We start from the raw sequence: 24,671 nt of genomic DNA on the forward strand, positions 1-24,671 counted from the left end.
TGGTGTTAACTCTTCTTTAAATATTTGGTAGAACTCACCAGTGAAGCTAGCTGGTCTGGGACCCTTCTTTGTTGGAGGATTTTAATTACTGATTCAGTCTCTGTACTTGTTTGTTTTATGAGTCTCTTGAGATTTTCTTTTCCTTCTTGAGTCAGGTTAGGTAATATGTATGTTCCTAGGTATTTGTCCATGTTGTCTAGAATATCTAATTTGTTGGTGTACAATTGCTCATAGTATTCTCTTATAATCTTTTTTTTATTTCTGTAATATCAGTAGTGATATCTCATTTTCACTTCTAATTTTAGTTATTTGCACCTTCTCTCTTTTTTCCTTTGGCAGTCTAACTAAAAGTTTGTCATTTTTGTTGATCTTTTCAAAGAACCAACTTTTACTTTTGCTGATTCTCTCAATTGTTTCTCTATTTTCTCTTTCATTTATCTCTACTCTAATCTTCTACTGACCATCCTTCTATTTTGGGGGGGGGGTTAGTTTGCACTTCTTTTTATAGTTCCTCAAAATGTGAAAGTAAGGTGATTGGTTTGAAATCTTTTTTCTTTTTGAATATAAGCATTTTGGAGGATAAATTTCCCTTTGAGCACTGCCTTCTCAGCATCCCATAAGTTGTTGTTTGTTTGTTTTGGCATGGGAAGGCTCTAGGAATTGAATCCTGGTCTCCGGCACAGCAGTCGAGAATTCTGCCATTGAGCCACTGGTGCTCCGCCCTGTTATTTATTTATTTATTTCTGCATGGGCAGGCACCAGGAATCAAACCCGGGTCTGTGGCATGGCAGGTGAAAATTTTGCCACTGAGCCACCGTTGCACCACCCAGCATCCCATAAGTTTTGGTATGTTGTGTTTTCAATTTCATTCTTCTCTAAGTATTCCTGATTTCCTTCACGATTTCTTCTTTAATGCGTTGGTTATTTGAGTGTGATAATTTCCACGTATTTATAATTTTCCAGTTTTTCTTGCGTTATTGATTTCAAGCATCATTCTATTGTAATTAGAAAAGATTCTTTATATGAATTCAATCTTTTAAAATTTTTTGAGATTTTGTTTTATGCCCTAGTATGTGGTCTATCCCAGGAGAATGTTCCATGTGCACTTGAGAAAAATCTGTATTCTATTCTGCTATATATGTCTGTTAGAGCTAGTTGTTTTATAGTGTTGTTCCAGTCTTCTATTTCCTTATTGATCTTCTGCCTAGATGTTCTATCCAACACTGAGAGTGATGTATAGAAATCTCAAATTATTATTGTAAAACTATTTCTCCCTTTGATTCTGACTGTGTTCACTTCATACATTATGGGACCCTGTTGTTAGGGACATATCTATTTATAATTGTAATATCTTTTTGATGAGTTGATCTTTTATCAATATATAATGTCCTCTGTCTCCTTTAATAGATATTTTACTTTAAGTCTATTTTGCCTGATATTTATATAGCCACCCTGGGTATATTTTGGTTATTATTTTCTTGGAATATTTTTCTTATTCTTTCACTTGCAGCCTAGTTGTGTCTTTTGATTTAAGATGAGTGTCTTGTATACAACATATAGTTGGACTGTGTTTTTTTAAATTTATTTATTCTGCCAATCTCTACCTTTTGATTAGAGAGTTTAATTCATTTATATTTAAAGCAATTACAAAGGCAGGACTTTTGCCATTTTGCTATTTGTGTTCTGATATTTTACCTTTTTTGTTCCTAATTTTATTCATTACTTCTTTTGTGTTTAATTAATTTTTGTGGTATATTATTTTGATTCCCTTCTTATTTCCTTTCATGTATGTTTATTAGATATTTTCCTAGTAGTTACCAGAGCGATTATTTAAAAACCTCCCAAGTTTTTAACACTCTAGTTGAAATTGATAGCAACTTAGCTTTAAGAGCATCAAAAACTCTGCTCCTGTACAGCTCCATCCCCTCCCTTTCCATTGTCACAAATTGCATTGTGTTCCCATTAACATAGATTTGTAATTATTGCTGTATGCATTTGTATTTTAAATCATATAAGAAATAAAAAAGGGAAATAAAAATCAAACTTAGGGCCATGGTTCTCAGTGGCAGAGTTCTTGCCTGCCATGCCAGAGACACGGGTTCTATTCCCAGTGCCTACCCATGCGAAAAAAAGTAAAGGAAAAAAGTTATAAAAAAAAAAAAATCAAAGTTACTCTCTAAGCCCAATTCTGCAAGTGAAATAATTGCCCTCCCCCCTACGTGGGACATGACATCCAGGAGTGAAAGTCTCCCTGGTGATGTCCAAGATGACTCCCAGGAATGAGTCTGACGCTGGCACCATGGGATCAACAATGCCATTCTGACTGAAAGGGGGAAAAGAAGTGTAACAAATAAGGTATCAGTGGCTAAGAGAGTTCAAATAGAGTCGAGAAGCTACTCTGGAGGTTACTCTTATGTAAACTTTAGACACCGCTACCTATCATAACTCACTAACCCCAGCAAAACCATTCCAGCCAATCCTAAAGAACACCTAGGGCAATATGTAAGATTCTACAAAGAGTCCATGTACTCGGGTAACTTTCCAGAAACCTACAGTCTCCAGATGGGTCCCTCGACCAGATAAATTCAGATAAGAGGGGCCAGCCTTCCCAGAACATTAGCTAGTTCCATCTCCCTACTCCTTATAATTGACTTCTTTTCCAACATGAAAAAGGTAGAATGGGCATAGCCCAAATATCTCTAAAGAATGGGAGAAAGATCAAGGGTGATGGTGGAGTTATACAGAGAAAGTAGGGTTTAACAAACAAGTATGATTGCTGAATCATTATATTGATATTTCTTTTAGTCTCTAGTACCTTAAAGCAGCTGGAGTAAAAACCTAAAATTGTGGAATTGTAACCCATACCAAACTCTGAAATCTGTTGTACAGCTAATTGTGCTGTGTTTGAAATTTATTGCTTTTTTGTATATATGTTATTTTTCACAAAAAAAGAAGAGTCATGATAAAAATATATATGTTCTTTCTAGCCTCCAATGTTCTGGAGCAGCTAGAAGGAAAAATCTGAGATGGTGGTATGGTAGTCCATGACAAACTGTGGGATCTGTCCTATAACTACTTGTTGAAAAATGTTTTGAAAACTATTGCTTTTTTTATTCTTTGCTTTGTAGATATATTATATTATACAATAAAAAAACTTTTTAAAAACTGAAGTTAAAATAATACTGGCTTTTATATTTGCCTGTGTAGTTACCTTTACCGGAGTTATTTATCTCTTCATATGGCTTTGAGTTATTGGCTAGTGTCCTCTCATTTAATCTTGAACGACTACCTTTAGAATTTTTTTAAAAGTTTTTATTAATAAAACCAGTCAACATACAATATGAATTCTTTTTCATCACATAGTTTTATTAATAAAACCAATCAACATACAATATGAACATTCTTTTTTATCACATAGTTGTATGTTCATCATCTTGATCATTTCTTAGAACATTTGCCTCAATTCAGAAAAAGAAATCAAAAGAAAACGGAAAAAAAATTCATACATACCATACCCCTCACCGCTCCCTTTCATTGATCACTAGCGTTTCAATCTACTAAATTTATTTTGACATTTGTTCCCCTTATTATTTATTTATTTTTAATCCATATGTTTTACTCATCTGTCCATAAGGTAGATAAAAGAAGCATCAGACACAAGGTTTTCACAATCACACAGTCACATTGCAAAAGCTGTATCATTATACAATCATCTTCAAGAAACATGGCTACTGGAACAAGAATTTCTTGTAGGGTAGGTCTGCTGACACCATACTCACTTGGATTTCATCTAGAACTGTTACCTTGATTTCTTCATTTTTATAAAATTAAAACTTCTTTTTTATTGAAGAAGTTATGGGTTTACAGAACAATCATGCATAAAATACAGGATTCCCATACACCACCACACCACTAATACCTGCTTTGGTGTGGAAAATTTGTTACAATTTATCTCACTTTTTTGTAATTCTGGTTTTTTGTACAGTAGTTACATTTGTTACAATTGATGAAATATTATTAAAGTAGTACTGTTAACTATTGTCCATTGTTTAAGTAGGGGTATTTTTCCCCATATTCTCAACCTGTTATTTTCTTTTCATACTTGTCTTTATTTTATTACTCATCTACCTATAAACTGGATGAAAGGGATGTCAGTTGCAAGGTTTTTACAATCACACAGTTATAAGATAAAAGCTGTATAGTTATGCAAACATTTTCAGAGACCAAGGCTACTAGATTACAGTTCAGAAATTTCAGGTATTTCCTTCTATCTATTCTAACACACTACAAACTAAAAAGAAATATCTATATAATGAGTCGGCAGTCATACTCATTTAAGTACTAATTTCTCAGTTACAACTCCTCCCTCTTATTTAACTATTCTCACAATCTTCAGGGATATCTGGGCAATTCTTCATGCTAAAAAGGGGTGTTGACGTTATGGAGTAGAGGAATGAAACTGGCTGATGTTCTTGGAGAGACTGATACCTTTGGGTTTCATGGCTTATCTGGCATAGGAACAATCTGGAGGCTTTAAGTTTCTGAAAAAAATAAGCTTAATAAGTAAAACTTCTATAAAGCTTTAGATACCCAAGGTATTCTTTAGGGTTTTCAGGAATATTTTTGGTTAGAGATTGGCATACTGTGGCAATTTGCAATATCTGGCTGAAGCTTGCATAAGAGTAACCTCCAGAATGACCTCTTGACTCTCTCTGAAATCATTTAGCCACTGAACCTTAATTTTGTTTGATTTCTTTTCCCCTTTTTGTTCAAGAAGGCATTGTCAACCCTACAATGCCAGAGCCAGGCTTATCCCTGGGAGTCATGTCCCATGTTGCCAGGGAAATTATACCCCCATGAGTCATGTACCACATAGTGGGGAGGATCGTGAGTTTATTTGTAGAATTTGGCTTAGGGAGGGAGACCACATCTTTCTTCATTTTTAAAGGACAATTTTGCCAAATAAAGAATTCTTAGTTGATAGTTTATTTCAGCACTTTAAAAATATCATCCTACTCCCTGCTGACTTCAATGATTTGTATAAATCTGCTCTGGCAGATCGGGCACTTAGCAGTGGGTGTAGCTAGGTCAGCCTTGGTGAGCGGAAGTCCATGTTGCTTAGTCCACGCCTAAACTCCATCCCTACCACTATGCCCACTTCATTCATGAGCCCATTGCAGGAGTGGCTGAAGAAAGAGGAAGACTTATAGGATGGGTCATTTTATCTACTTGATATTAAGCCTTTCCTCTGCCAAAGTCACCTTCTTGTGAGCATTCATATGGGGCACAAATATCCTCATGTTCTTTGCCCACTCAGAAAGTTCTGTCCACATATCTCCTTCCCAGACCTCTTTGTCACCAATTTTCCAATCATGCTCTTTCCAAGTCCTTGACCATCCAGTCAAACCATTAGCAACAACCCATGAGTGAGTATACAAATGCACTTCTGGCCAATTCTTCTTCCAAGGACAATGAACAACCAAATGCACTGCTTGAAGTTCTGCCTACTGGGAGGATTTTCCCTCACCACTCTCCTTTAAGGACATCCCAGAAAGGGGTTTTAGTGCTGCATCTGTTCACTTCCAGGTGGTCCCTGCATATATTGCAGAATCTATAAACCAGACCCAAGTGTTCTCTTAGTCAGCTGACTTTAAGGGCTCCCCAAGAGGCCATGGCTCTGGCCTGGGATAAAGAAGGTAATGTGGCAGGATTGGGGGCCATGGCCACTTGGGCCTCTTCCTCATGTAACTTACTTATGCCCTCAAGACCTGCTCGAGCCCTGTCTCTTATATAACATTTCCATTTTATGATGGAGTGCTGCTCTGCACATCCAACTTTATGGCTTGGTGGGTCAGATAATACCTAGCTCATAATAGGCAACTCGGGTCTCATGGTAACTTGGTGTCCTATGGTTAAGCGTTCAGGCTTTACTAAGGCCCAGTAGAAAGCCAAAAGCTGCTTCTCAAAAGGAGAGTAGTTATCTGCAGCAGATGGTAAGGCTTTACTCCAAAATCCTCAGGGTCTACGGTGTGATTCTCCTATAGGGGTCTGCTAGAGGCTCCAGACAGCATCCCTGTTTGCCACGGACACTCTAGCAACATGGGATCTGCTGGGTCACATGGCCAGAGCAGCTTACACAGCAGCCTGGACTTGTTGCAGAGCCTCCTCTTGTTCTGGTCCCTACTCAAAACTAGCAGCTTTTCTGGTCACTTGATAAACGGCCTGGAGTAGCACACTCAAGTAAAGAATATGTTGTCTCCAAAATCCAAAGAGCCCAACTAGGCACGCCTCTTTTTTGGTTGTAGTAGGGGCCAGATGTAACAGCTTATCCTTCACCTTCAAAGGGATATCTCAACATGCCCCACACCACTGGACACTAGAAATTTCACTGAGTTGGGAGGACTCCATATTTTTTCTTTTTTTTTAGGTGCATGGTCCACAAATCGAACCTGAGTCTCCTGCATGAAAGGCAAGCATTTTACCACTGAACCACCCGTGCACCCGACTCTGTATTTTTTAATGGATCTATCTCCCATCCCCTGACACACAAATGCCTTACTAATAAGTCTAGAGAAGTTGCTACTTCTTGCTCACTTGGTCCTATCAGTGTGATATGTGGAGGGAGAAAAAATCAAGGTGCCTGCAGACAAAGTTGTGACATAGGGCTGGGGAGTTGATATACCCTTGAGGCAGGACAGTGAAGATATACTACTGGCCTTGCGTGCTGAATGCAAGCTGCTTCTGGTGGTCCTTACTAACAGCTATTGAGGAAAAGGCATTTGCCAAATCAATAGCTGCATACCAGGTATCAGGTGATGTGCTGATTTGCTTAAGCAGTAATACCGTATCAACAGTAGCTGCAATTGGACTCATCACAAGTTAAGTTTATGATAATGTACTGTCATCCTCCAAGACCCATCTGTTTTCTGCACAGGCCAAATGGGACAGTTGAATGGGGATGTGGTGGGAATCACCCCTGCAGTCTTCAAGTCCATAAGATTGGTCCTAATCTCTGTGGTCCCTCCAGGAATAAGGTATTGCTTCTGATTCACTACTTTGCTAGGTAAGGACAGTTCTAGTAGCTTCCACTTGGCCTTTCCTACCATTAAGCCCTCACTCCATGAGTCAGAAAACCATTGTGGGGATTCCGCCAGTTGTTGAGTATGTTGATTCCAATTATGCATTCTGGAACTAAGGACATGACCACAGAGTCCTCTGGGAACCCATTGTACCCACTGTGAGACAGACCTGAGCTACAACTCCATCGAACACCTGACTTCCATAAGCCCCTCCTCTTGGTGGACCAGAGTGACATTTTGGGTCTCCTGGAATTAGTGTCACTTCTGAGCCAGTGTCTAATAATCCCCAAGACATCTGATCATTTCCTTTTCCCCAAAAGTCACCTTGGTAAAAGGCCGTATGTCTCTTTGGGTAAGGTCGGGAGGAAGGTTAGCAGTGTAAATTTTGGGTAGTGTAAAAGGGTCCTTCCCAGGTGGGCCACGGTGGCTCAGCAGGCAAGAATGCTCGCCTGCCATGCCAGAGGACCCGGGTTCGATTCCCAGTGCCTGCCCATGTTAAAAAAAAAAAGGGGGTCCTTCCCCAAGGGTACCTGGCCCTCCCCTCATTCAAGGGGCTCTGGGTCTATAAACTGTCTCAAGTCTGGGAATTGCTTAAGGGGCCATGACTCTGGTTTTGTAATTTAAGTTAGACTTCTGTTCACTTGACCTAGAATTCTTCTGCTTATACAGCTCAAACAAGAATTTAGTAGACTGTCATCTATTTTATGTTTAGGTACCCCATGGTTTAAGAGTTAATGTTACAAGTCTCTGCGCATCAGTTTATTTTGACTGCTGCTTTGAATTCACTGTCCATCATGGTGGCCACACCCACCTTGTCTATGGTGATTAACTGTCGCAGTGTGGCTTCTACCAACTCGAGAGCTGATCATCTCCATTCTGTTTAAGAATTCCAGCTCAGTGACAGCAGTTCCCACAGTAATATCTGACCTACAGAGAAGGGGACTACAGAGCTCTTCAGGGGTGATGGAGCTCATCTCACAAATTTATTTCTCAAGGTTCTGGTGAAAGATGTGTCCTCTGGACATCCCTAGGGTGTGTGAGCAGGTCTTCCATGATAAATCTACTCTAACTTTGCAATCTCTCTAAGCCTCTGGATCCCCTCCTCTATATTATACCAGGGCAGTTCTGGCATTTTGCCCTCAGGTAATGTTGGCCATCTTTTGACCCATATTTTAACAAACCATTCAAACAAATTTTTAATGAACTTTCTAACCCCTCAAACTACAACACTGAATGCAGAATCTACCTAGTGATAGATTGCCCATGTCAATAAATTCAGCTTGATCCCCCTTTATATACCTTCCACCATTATCCCACTTCCTTAGTATCCATTCCCATACATATTCCCCTGATTTTTGTCTATATAGGTTGGAAAACTCATGCAGTTCTTTTGGAGTAAAGCATTCCTCCTCATGGGTCAAACTTTATACCTCACCTTTTGGAGCCTGTTGGGACTTTAGTTATGGGTCTTGAAGAAAAAGGGGGTGGCGGGGGTGGGTCATGAAAAGAAATAGAAGTGTCTTTCAAGCCAATTACCTCAGGGCATTCTGTTGCAATTTCATCTGGTGAAACAGGATTAGTTGCTCCAGACAGAGGAGTGAGGGCTCTTTCCCCAGAAGAGGTAGTAACAGGATTAGCAGACACTGAAGGGTTAATCTCTTTAGGTGGGGGGTGGAGGACAGACTCCTCTGGGCAGACTGGAGGTTGGGGAGCTGTTTCCTCAGGGCAGTCCATTACAGGTCTGTCTAGCAAACACCCAGTACTTTCCACGGATCCCTTTCCCCATCACCATTATTATCAAGCCATATATCCCCATCCCATGTTTCAGGATCTCATTCTTTTCCAATCAAAGCCTTTACTTTAACAACAGCCTGCAAGGTTGAAATTTTAGCTCACATTGTAAATCTGCTATTCACCCAATGAGGCTTTGTGTCTGCTTTTCAGAGATCTCAAGTATGTGACCACAGGAAATAAGATTTTCTTTCAGGGCAAACATGGAAACTTTTACATCATTCATACTGTGCTTAAGTTGTAAATTTGAAGCCTTCAGCTCATCCCTTTCGCTCATCACTGTATCAAGTATATCTAACAACAATTTGCCAACATTATTATACCTCTTAAATCCACATAACTTCATAAAGGTGTCACCCAGAGCCTTGTCTGGTATAAGCATACAATTAGCAGAATCTAATGGTGATATTTTTTGCATATCTCTCTTGCCACTTACCCCATGGACTGTCAGTGCCATCTTGATTATTGGAATCAGAGTCATTAGTGCCTCTGCGTCTAGTCAGAGTAGAAAACTGACTGTAAAGGACCATTTTTAAGATTTTGTTTCTCAAGAACCACTCTTGGAACTAAGCTGTATTAGTCAGTGTTCTCTAGAGAAACAGAACCAACAGGGGATATCTGTAACTATGAGATTTATACAGGTGTCTCCTACAACCGTGGGAGTGGAAGAGTCTAAAATCCTTTGGGCAGGCTGTGAAGCTGGCAGCTCCAACGAAAGGTTAGAATGGACTCCACAGGAAAGGCTCGCTGGCTGAAGAAGCAGTGAAAAAGTCTCTCCTCTTCCTTGAAAGTCTTCAATGTATTGGATTATCTTGTTGGTAGGAGACATACCTTAATTTATTGCAGATGTAATTAGCCACAGATGCATCAACTGACTAATGATTTAATGCACCAGCATTCCAGTTTATCAATCAGCCATGAACTATCCTTGCAGCAATGGTCAGGCCAGTGCTTGCCTGACCAGATAACTGAGCATCATCACCTGACCAAGTTGACACCAGAACCTAACCACAGTGAGTGAAACTTTTATGGAGTCTTAGATAGAGCCCAGGATATTCTTTAGGGTTTTCAGGAATGCTGTTGGTTGGTGCTTGGCATACCATGGCAATTTGTAATATCTAACTGAAGTTTGCATAAGAATAACCTCCAGAATAATAGCCTCTCAACTCTATTTGAAATCTTTTAACCACTGAAACCTTATTTTATTATGTTTCTTCTCCTCCTTTTGGTCAAGAAGGCATTGTCAAATTATTCTAATTCTTTTTAAATTAATTATTCTACTTTTAAGCTCCATAATTTCTGTTTCCTTCTTATATGTTATCTTTCTGTTGGTGTTCTCTATTTGTTCATATACCATTTTCCTGGTTTCCTATAGCCCTTTGTCCATGGTTCCTTTAAGCTCTTTGAGTGCATCTAAGATAATTTATTTAAAGTCTTTGTTTAGTAAGTCCAATGTCTGTGTTTTCTCAAAGACAGTTTCTATTAATTTCTTCTTTGAATGGGCCATGATTTTGTGGTTTTTTGCATGCTTCATAATTTTTTTTTGAAAACTGAACATTTTAAATACTATGATGTGATAACCCTATGTTTCAGTTTGCTAAAGCTACTGGAATGCAGTATACCAGAAATGGATTTGCTTTTACAAAGGAGATTGATTACTTACAAGTTACAATTCTAAGGCCATGGAAATATCCAAATTAAGACGTCAACAAGAGGATACCTTCACTTAAGAAAGGCTGATGGTATTTGAGGTTCTGTCTGTCTCTCCAAAATGTTTTCTGGGCTTCTGTGAGTCCTTGCTTGTTTCTCTCAGGGTGTTTCTATCTCAGCTCTCTCTCTCCATGAACTCTCTTACAGAACTAGAGTAAAGGATTAAGACCCACCTTGAATTGGGTGGGTCACATCTCCATGGAAACAAACAAATCAAAAGGTCCCACCCACAACAGGTCTTCCCCCTCAAGGATGGATTAAAAGAACATAGTCTTTTCTTGGGTGCATAGCAGATTCAAACCAGCACATTCCACCCTCTGGACCCCCAAAAGACATGTTCTTTCCATATGCAAAATACATTCATTCCATCACAATATCACAAAAGCTTAAATCATTTCAGTAACAGTAAGTACAGTCTTATCAAAATCAGTTACAGGTATGGTTTTTCCTAAGGTACAATTTCCCTCTAGCTGTGGACCTGTGAAACTTAGAACAAATTATCTACTTCCAATGTACAAAGGAAAGACAGTCATAGGATAAATGTTTCCATTTCTGTAGGGGGAAATTGGAAGGAAAATGGGTCAAAGCTCCCAAACAGTTCTGAAAACCTACAGGGCTTCCATTAGATTTCAAAGTCTAAGAGTCATCTACAGAAAGACATTTTATCCTTGGGGCTTGAGAGAGCTGCAGTTCCACCTTCTCCGAGGGCTTATGCAGTGGCCCTACTCTCTCCAAACACCGAGGTGTAGATTGCAACATTGGGAAGTATTGGGGAGACCACCTTGTTTTCTGTTTCACCCTCTTCAAGCATCTGAATGGCACCCAGACTCTCTGCCATCTCCAGGGCACAGGCTCTCCCCAATCCCTGGGGAATGTGCCCACCCTCTCTAAGGGCTGAGGAAGAAGCACTGTTTCTGAACAACGGGGCAAAAGGTCCACCCTCTGCAAACTCCAGGGCAAACTCACACTTTCCATGTACATGGGGAGGGCTGCTCTCCTGGCCTGAGGTCTTAGCTACAAATCTTGGCTTCTGTCTTGTGCTGGTTTGAAGCTGTTATCCCAGAAAAGCCATGTTTCAATCCTGATCCAGTCTTTTAGGGAGAGCCATTTCTTTTAATCCTAATTGAGTATTGGAGGGCAGAAACTTTTCATTAAATTATCTCCACGGAAATGTGGCCGGCCCAATTATGGGTGTGGCCTTTTGATTAGATAGAGATATGACTCTGCCCATTCAGGATGGTTCTTGATTAGTTTGCTGGAATCCTTTAAAAGAGGAAACATTTTGGAGAAAGCTCAGAACCGATAGAGATGCTTGGAGATGCAGATGCTTAGAGAACAGTTGCTTCAGAGCTGACAGGCACTAATGTTTGGAGATGCTTGGAGTGCCAACACAGAGAGCAGACACGGGCAGAGAGCCCAGCACACATCGCCATGTGACTTCCCATGAGATGCTAAGCAAGCCAGAAACTGAAGAGAGCCAAGGGAAGCCAAGAAATGAAAGCCAGCCCTGGAAATCAAAGTGAGGAATACCTATAGGAACAGAGGCTGAAAGTAATGGAGCCCAGGAGCAAGGGACTAGTGAAGTCAACCACATGCCTTCCCAGTTGACAGAGGTGTTCTGACAGCATCAGCCTTTCTTGAGTGAAGGTAACCTCTTGTTGGTGCCTTAATTTGGACATTTTCTCATTAGAACTGTAAACTTATAACTTATTAAATTCCCTTCTTAAAAGCTGTTCCATTTCTGGTATACTGCATTCTGGCAGCTTAACTATTTAACACACATGTGTTCTGCCTTTGAAGCAGTTTTTCCTTCAGTCTATCTCTTTTCTGTCCTTTTTAGCCCAGACTGGCAGTGGTTCTGTTCATACAGATCTCGCAAAAATTTGTCAGTTTAGCATGCAGTATACAGGGGTCCCAACCATCAGACAGTAGGACTTTCCACAAATCCTTTCTGGATAACTCCATTTCCAATCCTGGCTTCTCCTGATATGGCTGACTGGTATCCACAGGATGGGTCATCTTATCCACTTAATTACCAAAATCTTCCTCTGCTGAAGTCACCTTCTAGTGAGCATTCACATGGGACACAAATATCTTCAGGTTCTTTGCCCACTTAGAAAGGTCCATCCACATGCTTCTTCCACAGACCTCTTTGTTGCCAATCTTCCAATCATGCTCCTTCCAAGTTCCTGACCATCCAGCCAAATGATTAGCAGCAGCCCATGAGTAAGTATACAAACGGCACTTCTGGCTAGTTCTCCTTCCAAGCAAAACAAAAAACCGTGTACACTGCTTGAAGTTCCACCCACTGGGAAGATTTCCCCTCACCTCTCTCCTTCAGGGACATCCCAGAAAGGGCCTGCAGTGCTGTAACTGTCCACTTTCGGGCAGTACCTGCATACTGCGCAGAACCATCTATAAACCAGACCCGAGTTTTCTCTTCCTCAGCCAATTGATTTTAAGGAACTTCTAAGAGGCTATATCTCTAGGCTGGGAAGGAGAAGGTAATGTGGCAGAAGTGGGGGCCATGGGCATTTGGCCATTTCCTTATGAAACTTACTTGTGCCTTCAGGACCTGCTCCAGCCCTATCTTGTATATATAATTTCTGTTTTATGATGGAGTGCTGCTGTGCACATCCACCCTTATGGCTTGGTAGGTCAGACAACACACAGCTCATGACAGCCAACTCAGGTCTCATAGTGACTTGGTGGCCCATTTTTATGTTTCTTAAGCATTAAGTCTCTACTGAGGCCCGATAGCAGTCCCAAAGCTGCTTCTCAAAAGGACAGTAATCTTCAGAGGGTCACAAGGCTTTTACTTCAAAATCCTAGAGGCCTGCATTGTGATTTTCCTATAGGGGCTGGCCAGAGGCTCCAGACAGTACCTCTATTTGCCACTGACACATCTAGCACCATTGGATATGCTGGGTCGTATGGCCCAAGTGGCAGAACAGCTTGGCCCAACAGCCTGGACCTGTCACAGAGCCTCCTCTTGTTCTGGTCCCCACTCAAAACAAGAAGCTTTTCTGCTCACTAAGAAAATGGTCTGTAGTAACACACCCAGATGAAGAATATGTTGTCTCCAAAATCCAAAGAGGCCAACTAGACATTGTGCCTCTTTTTAAAATTTTTTTTGGTCATAGGCAGGGCCAGATGCAGCAGCTAACCCTTCACCTCTGAAGGGGTATCTCAACATATCCCACACTACTGGGCATCTGGAAATTTCATTAAGGTGGAAGGACCCTGTATTTTTATTGGATTTATCTCTCATCCTCTGACAAACAAATACGTTACCAATAATCTAGAATAGTTGCTACTTCTTTGCTCACCAGGTCCAATCAACACATCATTAATATAATGAATTATAATCAGACTCTTCCCGTCCTCAGGGTATTTTTGGTGGTGGTGGTTGCTGTAGGCTGTAGCTATTTGTTTGTTTACTGCCTTTTCTCAACTATTTTTGTAGAGTCTGTACTCTTTTTTCATGTGTGGTTTCTCAAGTTTCTGTTCCTTTAGCTTGCATTTAGCTATTGTTCTTGGAACACCAGGAGCCAGAGACCTCAGGTTTCATAAAGCTTTTGAAGCCATGTGAAATTTTTATGTTTATGTGCATATGTGCATTTTTGGGGGGCAAAGATTCCATGACATTCATATAGCTCCCAAAGAGTCCCACAACCCACAAAAGATTACTAAAAGCCCTGACCTAAAGTTAAATATTTAAGGTATTAGGACTTGTTAACTTTATTCTCTCCTATTGGCTCATTTCATTTTATATATACAAATAGAATATAGTAATTATGAAAAATCATGGCATAAGCCCAATCCTCTTTTCTTTGTCAATGACCTGAAACTTGCCCAAAGGTGATTTCTTTCCATTTGATTGCTTGCTAATTCAAAGGTCTTTCTTTTTTCTTAACTTTGATGGGGAAAGTTGATGGTGTTTCGTCCATAGAAATTTAGAAAGCAGTTAAAAAAAAAAAAAAAGAATAGACATTTTTGCCCCTGACAGTTATGTTATGTGTTACATAGTTTCTTCCAGCGGCTAATCAGTAGTCTAGCAAACATTATATTTGGACTTAGAATTAGGAAAATGCATTTGTAAGTGACTAACAATACAGTCTCTTAATGCTTTGGATTTTTAAGTGTCACACACACACACACACACACACACAGCAAACAAATGAAGATGTCAGAGCAAGGCGTAGAGGAGGACCCTGGTAATCCAGCCCTTGGTGGATAACCTTCAAACACCAATAAACAAGATTATCTGGATTTAACATGTGACCTTTCTCCTTCTGACTGGTAGGTCCAGATGTTTTCTCATTCAGCTGGCTGGTTGAAATCTGCTTTAACTGATTGCAGTTGGATCTAGACTTGAGGATGTAGGAATGGAAGTCTTAAAAAACTGTATTAGGCACTGGGTGATGCTATCTAAATAGTAGCATATGGAGACCCATGGTTTAATAATTAAAAATAATTTGTGACCTTACCCTTAATAGATTTGTTAATTATGTCAGCTGAATAAGTAAAAATGGGACTATGATAGATATTTTCACTGTATTAGTCAGTCTGGTGGCATTAAAGACATTGAGAAAATTTGTTAGAACCACCCTTTTCTGCACCTGCGGCTAATGAAACAGAAATCCCATTCATGCCTTTATTACCCTTTGTTACCCCTCAGGGAAATTTGTAGCAGCCTTAGAGCAAACATGAAGGGCTCTGTATTAACTTCTCCGAAGTCAGTCTAGGCTTGCGGCCATGCTCCCCACCCACCAAAATTTGAACACAACTTAATATGCCTTTATTCCTTTCTTCGTGCCTGAAGCCCATAACTATTTCTGGTATTTTTAGGTGAATGACTCCTTATTGCCCATCAACTGTACAGCTTGATTTTCCTGTTCTAGCCCGTCAGGTTGTACTGGTTCTTGCTCTGAGACTGCATAGAAGAGATCATTCTTTGTTGTTTTCTTTTTGTCCTCTGGGAGAATTAAACTCTCACATTCCTCAGTGAACCTTCAGAGGGCATCCCCATATGCATTATTACCACTGCAGCCTTTAGGTCAGGGTTGGTACTCTTTAATATTAATGATATCGCAGCCTAGTAGAGCACACTGAATTATTAGGAAGAGGTTAAGGGTTAACAATGCAGGAGACAATATAGTCTATAAAAGCCCAAAATATGGCAAAGAGTAATACAATTAGAAAATCTGGATTTTAACACAATATTTGAAAGAGAGCAAAAATCAATAGTTACTTAGATATTTGTCTGAACTTGATAATAAAATAAGTGTTTATAAGTGTGGAAGATGTCCTGTCAGGCCACCCCTTTTACAGTTGATTGTTTTAGCCTCCTTTCCTGCTGCCAAATGTAGTAGCAGATGTACCTTGTGTGTTTTTTAACCAGTTACTCATATTTATTTCCTTGTAAAGAGTGTGAAAAATAAGTTTTATAAGAACAAAAGGAGTTAATGATATTCTTATGAGGATTTGTCTTCTGGAATTAATCATATGTCAGAAGATAAACTTGTCAGTAGTTGGTGAATGGGTAGCTGAACTCTCCCCTTTGAGATCAAATCAGTATCAGGATAGCTAACTATCAAGTTTTTTTATCCTCATAGATTCCTTCTTCTCTTTTTAACAACTTTGGCATGACATAATTTACATACCATTAAGTGTTCAATTCAGTGATCTTAGTAAATTTACAGAGTTCTACAACTATCACCATGTTTTAGAATATTTCTTTCACCCAAAAAAGATTCTTTGTTCCTGTTTGCAGTCATCTCCCATTCTTATTCTAGCCTCAGGTAAATGCTAATCTGACTTCTGTCTCTACAGATTTGCCTTTTCTGGACACTTCATATAAATGAGATCATACCATATGTAGTCTTTTGCTTCTGGCTTCTTTCACATAGCATAATGTTTTTGAGGGTCATACATGTTGTTGCAAGTATCAGTAGTTTGTTCCTTTTTATGGCTATATGATATGCTGTTGTAAGGGTATTCCATATTTTGTTTATTTACCAGTTGATGGACATTTGGATTGTTTCTACTTTTTCAGTTCTTATGCTGCTATGAACTTTTATGCACAAGTCTTTGTGTACAAAAGTTTTCATTTCTTTTGGGGAGATGCCTAGAAGTGGAAATGCTGGGTTGTGTGATAAATTGTTTAACTTGATAAGAAACTGCCTGTAATTGTTATCTATTGCTATATAACAAATTACCCCAAACCTCAGCAGCTTAAACAGTACAAATGTATCATCTCAGGAATATAGGCACAGATTATCTGGGCCCTCTATTTCAGGGGCTCTCACAGGGCTATAACTGAGGTGTTGGCCTGGACTGTGGTCTCATCTGAAGGCTCACCTAGGGCAGGATCAACCTTCAATCTCGCTCATGTGGTTGTTTTCAGGATTTAGTTCCTTGAGGATTGTTGGACTGAAGGCCTTATTTCCTCACTGGATTTTGGCCAGTAGTTGCCTTCAGTTCCTTGCTGTGTGGGTCGTTTTATCAGAGAGGCCACAGGAACCACTGGAGAGGGAGAGGATGAGGGAGAGGACACAAGATGAAAGTCACAGTCTTTTATAACCTAATTACAGAAGTGACTTCCTATCACTTTACCATATCCCATTAATTTAGAAGCATGTCCCCTAGGTCCAGCCCATACTCAAGGGGGGAAATTGCACAAGGATATGAAAAGTAGGAGGTAGGAATCATTGGAAGCCATTTTAGAAAGTTGTCCTCCACACTGCCAGACTTTTCCAAAGTGGCTGTTGAATGGGTAGCTAAACTACCCATTCATATTAGCAATATGTGAATTTCTCCATGTCCTCACCAGCACTTGTTATTGTCTATCTTTTTGATTGAAGCCATTCTGGCGGGTGTGAAATGGCATCTCATTGTGGTTTTAATTTACCTTTCCCTGATGACTAATGATGTTGAGCATCTTTTCATTTGCTTTTTGGCCATTTGTATAATTTCTTTGGTGAAATGTCAGTTCAGATCTTCCTCCAATTTTTAAATTGAGTTATTTATCCTTGTTGTAAGATATTTTCAGTTCTGAGTCATGCTTTTGGTGTCATACCTAGGAAATCTGCCTAACCAAAGGTCACAAAGATTTTCTTATAATAAAGTGTTTTATTGGAAGAGTTTTATAGTTTTAGCTTTTACATTGTGTCTGTGGTCTATTTGGAGTTAATTTTTGTGAATAGTATGAGGTAAAGATCTAATTTCATCTTTTGGTATGTGGATATTCAATTGTACCAGCACCATTTGTTTAAATGACTCCTTTTCTTTCCCACCCACTTCACCCTCACCATCCTACTGAATTGTCTCAGCATCTTTGTTGAAGTCAGCTGACCATAAACGTAAGGGTTTTATTTCTGAACTCTCAATTCTATTTCATTAATCTTTATGTCCATCTGTATGGCAGTAACACATGGTCTCTATTATTGTAGCCTTGTAGTAAGTTTTGAAATCAGAAAGTTCTTTACATATATTTGGATATGAGTCCTTTTTAGGTATGTCATTTACAAATATCTTCTTCAAGTCTATGTCTTATCTTTTCATTTTCTTAATGGTGTCTTTTAAAGCACAAATATTTTAAATTTTTATGAAATCTGCTTTATCAATATTTTTATTTATGGATATTTTCAGTTATGAGTCATGCTTTGTGGTGTCACATCTAAGAAATCTTTGCTTAACCCAAAGTCATGGAGATATTATGTCTCAGCCACTATCCTAGGTCTTTATATACATTATTTTGCTTAATTTCTTTACTGAAACAACATGTTGGGTGTGGATATTACCATCGTTGTACAAATGAGAAAACTCACAGAAGTCAAGTGACTTGCTGAGATCACACAGCTAGTTATTACCACTTGAACCTAGGTTCTGTCCTGCAAAACCCATGTTCTTTCATTTGAACCTTTAGGAAAAAAGACATTCCAGTATATTTCAGTGGGCAAAATAAGAGTGTAATACCATATTGTCCTGTTTCTGTAATCATCAGTGTTCATTCTGATGCTATTTGAATACAATGCAGAAGTCTCTTTATTCATGATCATTTGAAATAGTAGGAATGTGTATTCTAGTTTGTTAGCTGATTTCTATTCTAATTTTATTCTGCCAGCAGTATTCCCTTCACAGTTTCTCATGGAGCTGGGATTATCTTTGCTTGTGTCCTTAAAGTGTGTTATTGGATGGCTGTTAAGCAGTTTTTATACTTCACCCACAGGGATAAACATGTTCTGGTGTCAAGATAGCTTATTCCTTTGTGTGCTTTTAACATTGTACATTCACCTCAGAGAAGTTAATGCTGGGTTTCTGCATATTTCCCTGTGCTCTAATTCCATTATTTAAAACCAGAGAGGGAGAAAGGGAGGAAGCATGAGAGGGGAGAAATCCAAATTATATATATCAGATGGCAAATTTTATATTATTTTGTACATATTTTGTTTTAATCAATTTAATGTTAAAAAGAACGAATCTTCTAATTCTTAATCCTTATAGTCAAGGATTTCTCTTTTCTCTTCCAAGAATCCTGTATACTTTTTGGATCTATTTGGTATACCTTAGGTGAGAATTACAGTATATTGTTTTCCTCTACTCTGGCCTTGTGTGCTAGCCCCAGGCAAAATTACAATCTGTGTAATTTTTAAAACACTGTCAACCCTAATTTTGTAATTGAAGCAAAGAGCAATTTTGCACTCCTTCCTTCTCTCCTTTCCTTCCATTAATTTGGTAAGTAGTCATTCACTTGCATACCAAGCGCTATTGAGGGTGCAAGCAGAATAATGCTCAGGCTTTAACATCAAGCAACCACCATATGGGAGTGGGGGTTGGAAAATGGAATACTGTAGGAGGAGTAGATTTGCAAAGGAAGAAGAAAGGAAATGGATAATGAGCTAGTTTGCAACTTGTTGAGTGTAAAACAAGTGTAGGAAATCTGGAAAGTGATTGGAAGAATCTATCTGGGCCTTGGCAGGAAGATCCAGGCTGGAGATACAGATTTGGATGTCTTCGGCTAGGTGAGGTAGGAATACAACCAAGAAAGAGTAGTTGCTAAGGGAAGAGGTTCAAGAAGCAGGGACTGGCCAGTGGCATCTTGTTCCAAGTGGTGGAGTAGGAGGGGCAGTAACCAGACTACAGTAAGGAAGAAGTTAACTAGAAACTGGTCATCACTGTGGGATTTGAGCCTTTCTCTGATGTATCACAAGAAAAAGCTCTCCATACTATAGGTCAGCTTCAGAACATTGGAGACAAATTAGGGAGTGCTTTGGCAAATTGACTTAGCTCTACTTATTCCCAGCTGGCCTGTTTATTATCACTAAATTGGGTCAGGCTGTTCAAGTAATTTGTTCATTCATTCATTCGTTCATTCATTCAATACCTATAGTAACTGGGCTCCCTGACAGGTTCTGAAGATACAAATATTAATAAAATCTACCCTCCTGCCTTAAAGATACTTCCAGTCTGTGTGGGAAATGATCGTGTTAACTGTCATATAACATAACACATACCATATATACCAGGAGGTACTGGTGCCCTGTATAGTGAAGATAGTCTCATTCCTTTCTTTACCTGTGGTCTTGAGTCTACTATTGTGGTGATCAGAATGTTTTCAGACAATTTTAAAATTTTTCTAGGAATTATAATTTAACAATTTTAATTTTTTTTTTGTTGCATTCTCTTAAAAATAGAGTGTTCTATACAAGGGAATTAGGAATGAAAAGAAAGTTTATAAATGAACTTCTAGTTAGAAGTTTAGAAGGTATGAACTTTTAATACTTTAGTCTGTTTCTGGTATGTGTAGGAAACATCTAACACCTTAGCCTCTTTAAATGTATTTTCATTCATTAGTTTTAGTGGATAGTGACTATTTCTCAGGGATATAAGTATGAAATAATGTAATAGGTAAAAATAATCAGTAAAAAAATTAATGGTTATAATGGAGAGAAATGAAACAATACGTTAATATCTGTATACTGCTTTGTAGTTTATGAGGAACAGTCGATGTTCTTCAGTCTTCACAACTATAAAGAATTGCACCTAGCCTCATGACGTCTGAAGATCTCAGCCCAACCAAGCAGCTGGGCCCTTACCTACTGCTGATGTATATTCTATTCCTGTTGTGAAAAGTAATGTATTTTCTTGTGTTCTAATAGAGAAAGAATTGCACTGAAATTATTAAACGAATTTATTTTCATTTTTATACCAGTGAATAAGCTATTTAAAAGTCAGATGAAAAGATGAAGATTAATATCATTAGTAAGGTTGTATATGGTTCCTCTACAACTGAAACGTCATGTTTTCGTGCTAATACTCTTGAATTTGAAGTGACATGATGTGCTAACTAGCAGTCTAGATATTTTTAAGGGCAGATTTTAAAATATGGTAAGAATGTGTTTTAATGAGAACTTAATCAAACTGGATATTGTTCAAACCTGCTATTTCTTATTTCACTGCTTATTGAGGTACTAATATTTTATCTCTTATTAGTCTGATTTCTCTTCGAGATTTTTCTTAATTTAAAAATAGGTGCTTTTAGCAGGCCACGGTGGCTCAGCAGGCGAGAATGCTTGCCTGCCATGCCAGAGGACCTGTGTTCGATTCCCGGTGCCTGCCCATGTTAAAAAAAAAAAAAAAATAGGTGCTTTTGAAATTACTAGATGTCTATCATTTTAAAACTTAAAAAAAGAGAACAAGGAAAACATAATGGATCCTGTAATGACCTCAAGTCTTTTTGCATTGAGGATTTATTATTTTATTGGTGAGCAAATACTGAAACTTTTCCTTATACTTCGCTTCTCAAAATATCATTGATTTTTCTCCTTCCTCACATTACACATGAAATTGTCAATTAGAAAATGAGAATGACCCATAATTTCAATATTCTTGTTCTTACTACAAAGAGGTCACTGTGAGAAAGGGGTTCAGTCATTAGTTTTATAAGGTAAATGGTTCTTCTTAATCTGTTTGTACTAGATTAGATGATAGCAACAAACTCTGTAGACTAAATACCTACAATACATATATCTCCCATTTTGCTCTTTAGTGCTTCAAGCTTCTAAATCCTATTAACAGCTGTCAAAACCTGGTAAACTATTTAGATGCTTTCACAATTTGTTTAATTGGATAGTTAGAAAATGGCATGCGAAAAAGGCCCACCCCCCCTTTCTTTTAGCCTGACTGAACATCTGTAGCATTAGGGCCTCATTATCTCTGAATTGGCATAGCAAATCAGTGGCATCATTAAAATGCCACATTAAGATGATTAAGCTTCTTTGTTATCCAGTTGACTTTTGCATGTGCTAAGGATTTCATGGTTATGACCCCCAATCCTTGTAAAACACTTGAACACCATCACCCTTTTGTGTCTTCCCTGTTTAACAGCCTTTATCTTGTTTTGTCCCTTCTCACAATATCTCTGGCAAACTTGAGGCTATTATTTCAACACTTTTAGTTGGATTCTGAGGATCTCGTAATTCAGGGTAGAATTCAGAATCCTGAGTTTACATTGGGAAATTCCTAGGAACAACATGCCGTCCAAGACACCTAAGTTGCCTGTTCTGTTTGCCATCTTTGATAGGTTCTTCTCTCCAACCAAGCATTTTATGTGCCAGTTTAAAAACAAACTGAGGCACAGTTGGCTGAGACTGCTATTGCCCCTGAAGGATTTAGATGTTGGATCCTTTCCAGAACCCATTGTTTTTGCACTGTCTCAGGTGAAACCAAAAATGTCTACTCTGGAGTGCAAGCCTTTCATGTGATAACCATCACCCCAGGAAATGAAACCATGTGCATCAGCCCCAGTGAGCCAAGCCTTTGTTCTCTTCAGCCTACGAAATTCTCTCTGGGGTGTGTGTTTGTGTAGCATGTGTCATCTTCCTAAGAGGCCTCCAGAACACAGACAGAGATGGGAGCAATTGTACCCCAGAGCAGCTCTTTCTAAAAGAAGTTTAGTTTAATCTAATTTCCTATGGGTTAAATTCAATTTAGACATCTTTCTCTCCCCTCCCCGCTCTGGGAATGTATAGCAATTACCTTTATCAGCAATTTGTGGTTTGGTATATTGCTTTCTCCACAAGTTCAGTTACAAAAAAATATACTCAGGAAGCCTTTAATTTTTTTTATTATGAAATATATCATAGATACAAAAAGGCAAATATAATTATATGTGTAGTTTAAGGAATAATAATAAAACAAGGATCCACGAACCCACCACCTGGCTTAAAAAAGAAAATATTGCTAGTGCCTACAGAGATCTTAATAGTCTTTTAAATGTCAATTTAAGTTGTTCATCTAAGAAACCTGATACATATTACAGGAAAAAATGGAATTTACAAAATGAAAATGAGGGGGTGGGGTTCAAAATAGGAAAGATTCACAGGAGATTATAAGACAATTCCTCAAGTATTTTCAAGTATTTGTTGCCAGATATTTGAGATTTTCTGACTTCATTAAATGGTTCAGGTATCGACAGTCACCAACTGAAAAAATCAATGAAAAATGAAGGTTAACTTTTCTGAATGTGTAACATAAATCAGTATCACAATATTACCGGTTTATATATAAAATTTTACGAACAAATTGACTATACAAAGGTGAATCTATAGGGATTAATTACATTAATATTAACATATAGCCGAAGGAGATAGGCATATGAGAGCACAGAAACAGGAAAAAAAAATTTTAGGTAGGGGTATCAAGGAAAATGGCATGAAAGGAATGGCATTTGAACTGCATCTAGACGACAGAGTAGAATTTGCTCTTGGGAGGAACTAAAAGGAGACTTGGGAAACTGCCGTCATTCATATTGCTTCTGTGTTTCTCAGACTTTAATGTGCCTAATAATCCTCCAGGATTCTGATCTGATAGTGCTGGCTGTGGCCTGAACTATGTTTCTAGCAAGCCCCTGAGAATGCTGGTACTGCTGACCCCAGGATCTGACCTTGAGTAGTGAAGTTATTGTTTAGGAAGAAGGATGATTCAAGACTAGTGAGAAATTAGGTAATCAAAGAGGCTGGGACTTGATTGAAATCATTTAAAGTTTGTGAACAAGGGTTTCAGTGCTACAGGATGGTTAATCTGGCAATAGGATGTAGTATAAATAGGGGTTGCATACACTGTGGGCCAGGTAGGAGGCTAATGCAATGGTACATTCATGTGCTAAATTTTTATTGAGTATATACTTTATGTAAGACAGTGTGCCAAACTCTAAGTCACCTTGTGCATAAGATTTACCTGGAAGCGTGTTTTTCTAAATGCGTATCTCCAGTCTCTGTCCCCAGATTAGTAAATCTATGGTGGGACCCTAAAATTTTTATTTTAAAACCACAAAACCTCTGGTTTTTTCAGACACAGGTGGAATAGTGTTATAGGGAATACAGGGTTTTTAAAAAAATCAAACAACTGTGAAGTTTCTGCCCTCAGGTAGCTTTTCAGATCAGTAGGGGAGATGATGATTTTCAGATCAGAGGAAAAAGGGACAGGTTATTTCCAGGCTAGGGGGTTAGGGAAGGCATGGTGGGGAGAGATGGCATGTTAGCTTGGCCTTTAAAAAAAGTGTAGAATTTGGATTTGTGAGAATTTGGGGGGGGAATCTTTTAGGCAAAGAAAATAATTTGAACAAAAGTGCAAAATACTTTGAAGTTGTTTAGTTTGGTTAAGGATATCTGAGTAGTTGAACAATCCAAAAATAGATAAAGTCTGTATTTCAAATCTTCATAAGCCTATTTCATTGTGTAGGCTTGAATGACATAAATTGTTTCTCACCTTAAGTATGCTCAGAGTGAAATGTTCAAGAATGTTGTGTAACATTTATTCAATAAAGTCTTGATTTGAAAAGTAAAGATCATGCAAGGTCTTTCAGTTTCTTTGTTTCTGAGTTTGAACTTTATTTTGTAGGCAGTGGAGAACGCTGAAGAAATCTGACAGGGCTATGATATGACCAGAGCTATAGTTTAAGAGTAGAAATCTGGTGATAGAGTATAGGATGAGCTGGAAAGGAGAGACAAAATTGAGGCAGAGAAAACAACGCAGAGGCTGCTGCAGTAGATTGTGGGAAAAGTAATGAGGATCTGAAAATTAGGA

General features: G+C 38.6%; 1 protein-coding gene across 4 annotated transcripts in view; it reads left to right on the forward strand.

The window, feature by feature from the left end:
- The window catches only part of IKZF3 (IKAROS family zinc finger 3), a 132,494-nt gene that overhangs the window by 74,472 nt on the left and 33,351 nt on the right, over positions 1-24,671 (forward strand). The window contains exon 1 of one of the 4 annotated variants that reach the window (XM_077164515.1): positions 3,093-7,407. The exons of 2 other annotated variants lie outside the window; for them this stretch is intronic. The gene's annotated coding sequence lies outside the window, so the exon portion shown is untranslated. Of the gene's footprint in view, positions 1-3,092; positions 7,432-24,671 lie in introns of those variants that run through there. One more of the 4 variants, XM_077164514.1, reaches the window with a different exon arrangement.

Source organism: Tamandua tetradactyla, chromosome 6 (genome assembly GCF_023851605.1).
Source record: "Tamandua tetradactyla isolate mTamTet1 chromosome 6, mTamTet1.pri, whole genome shotgun sequence".
NCBI lineage: Eukaryota > Metazoa > Chordata > Mammalia > Pilosa > Myrmecophagidae > Tamandua > Tamandua tetradactyla.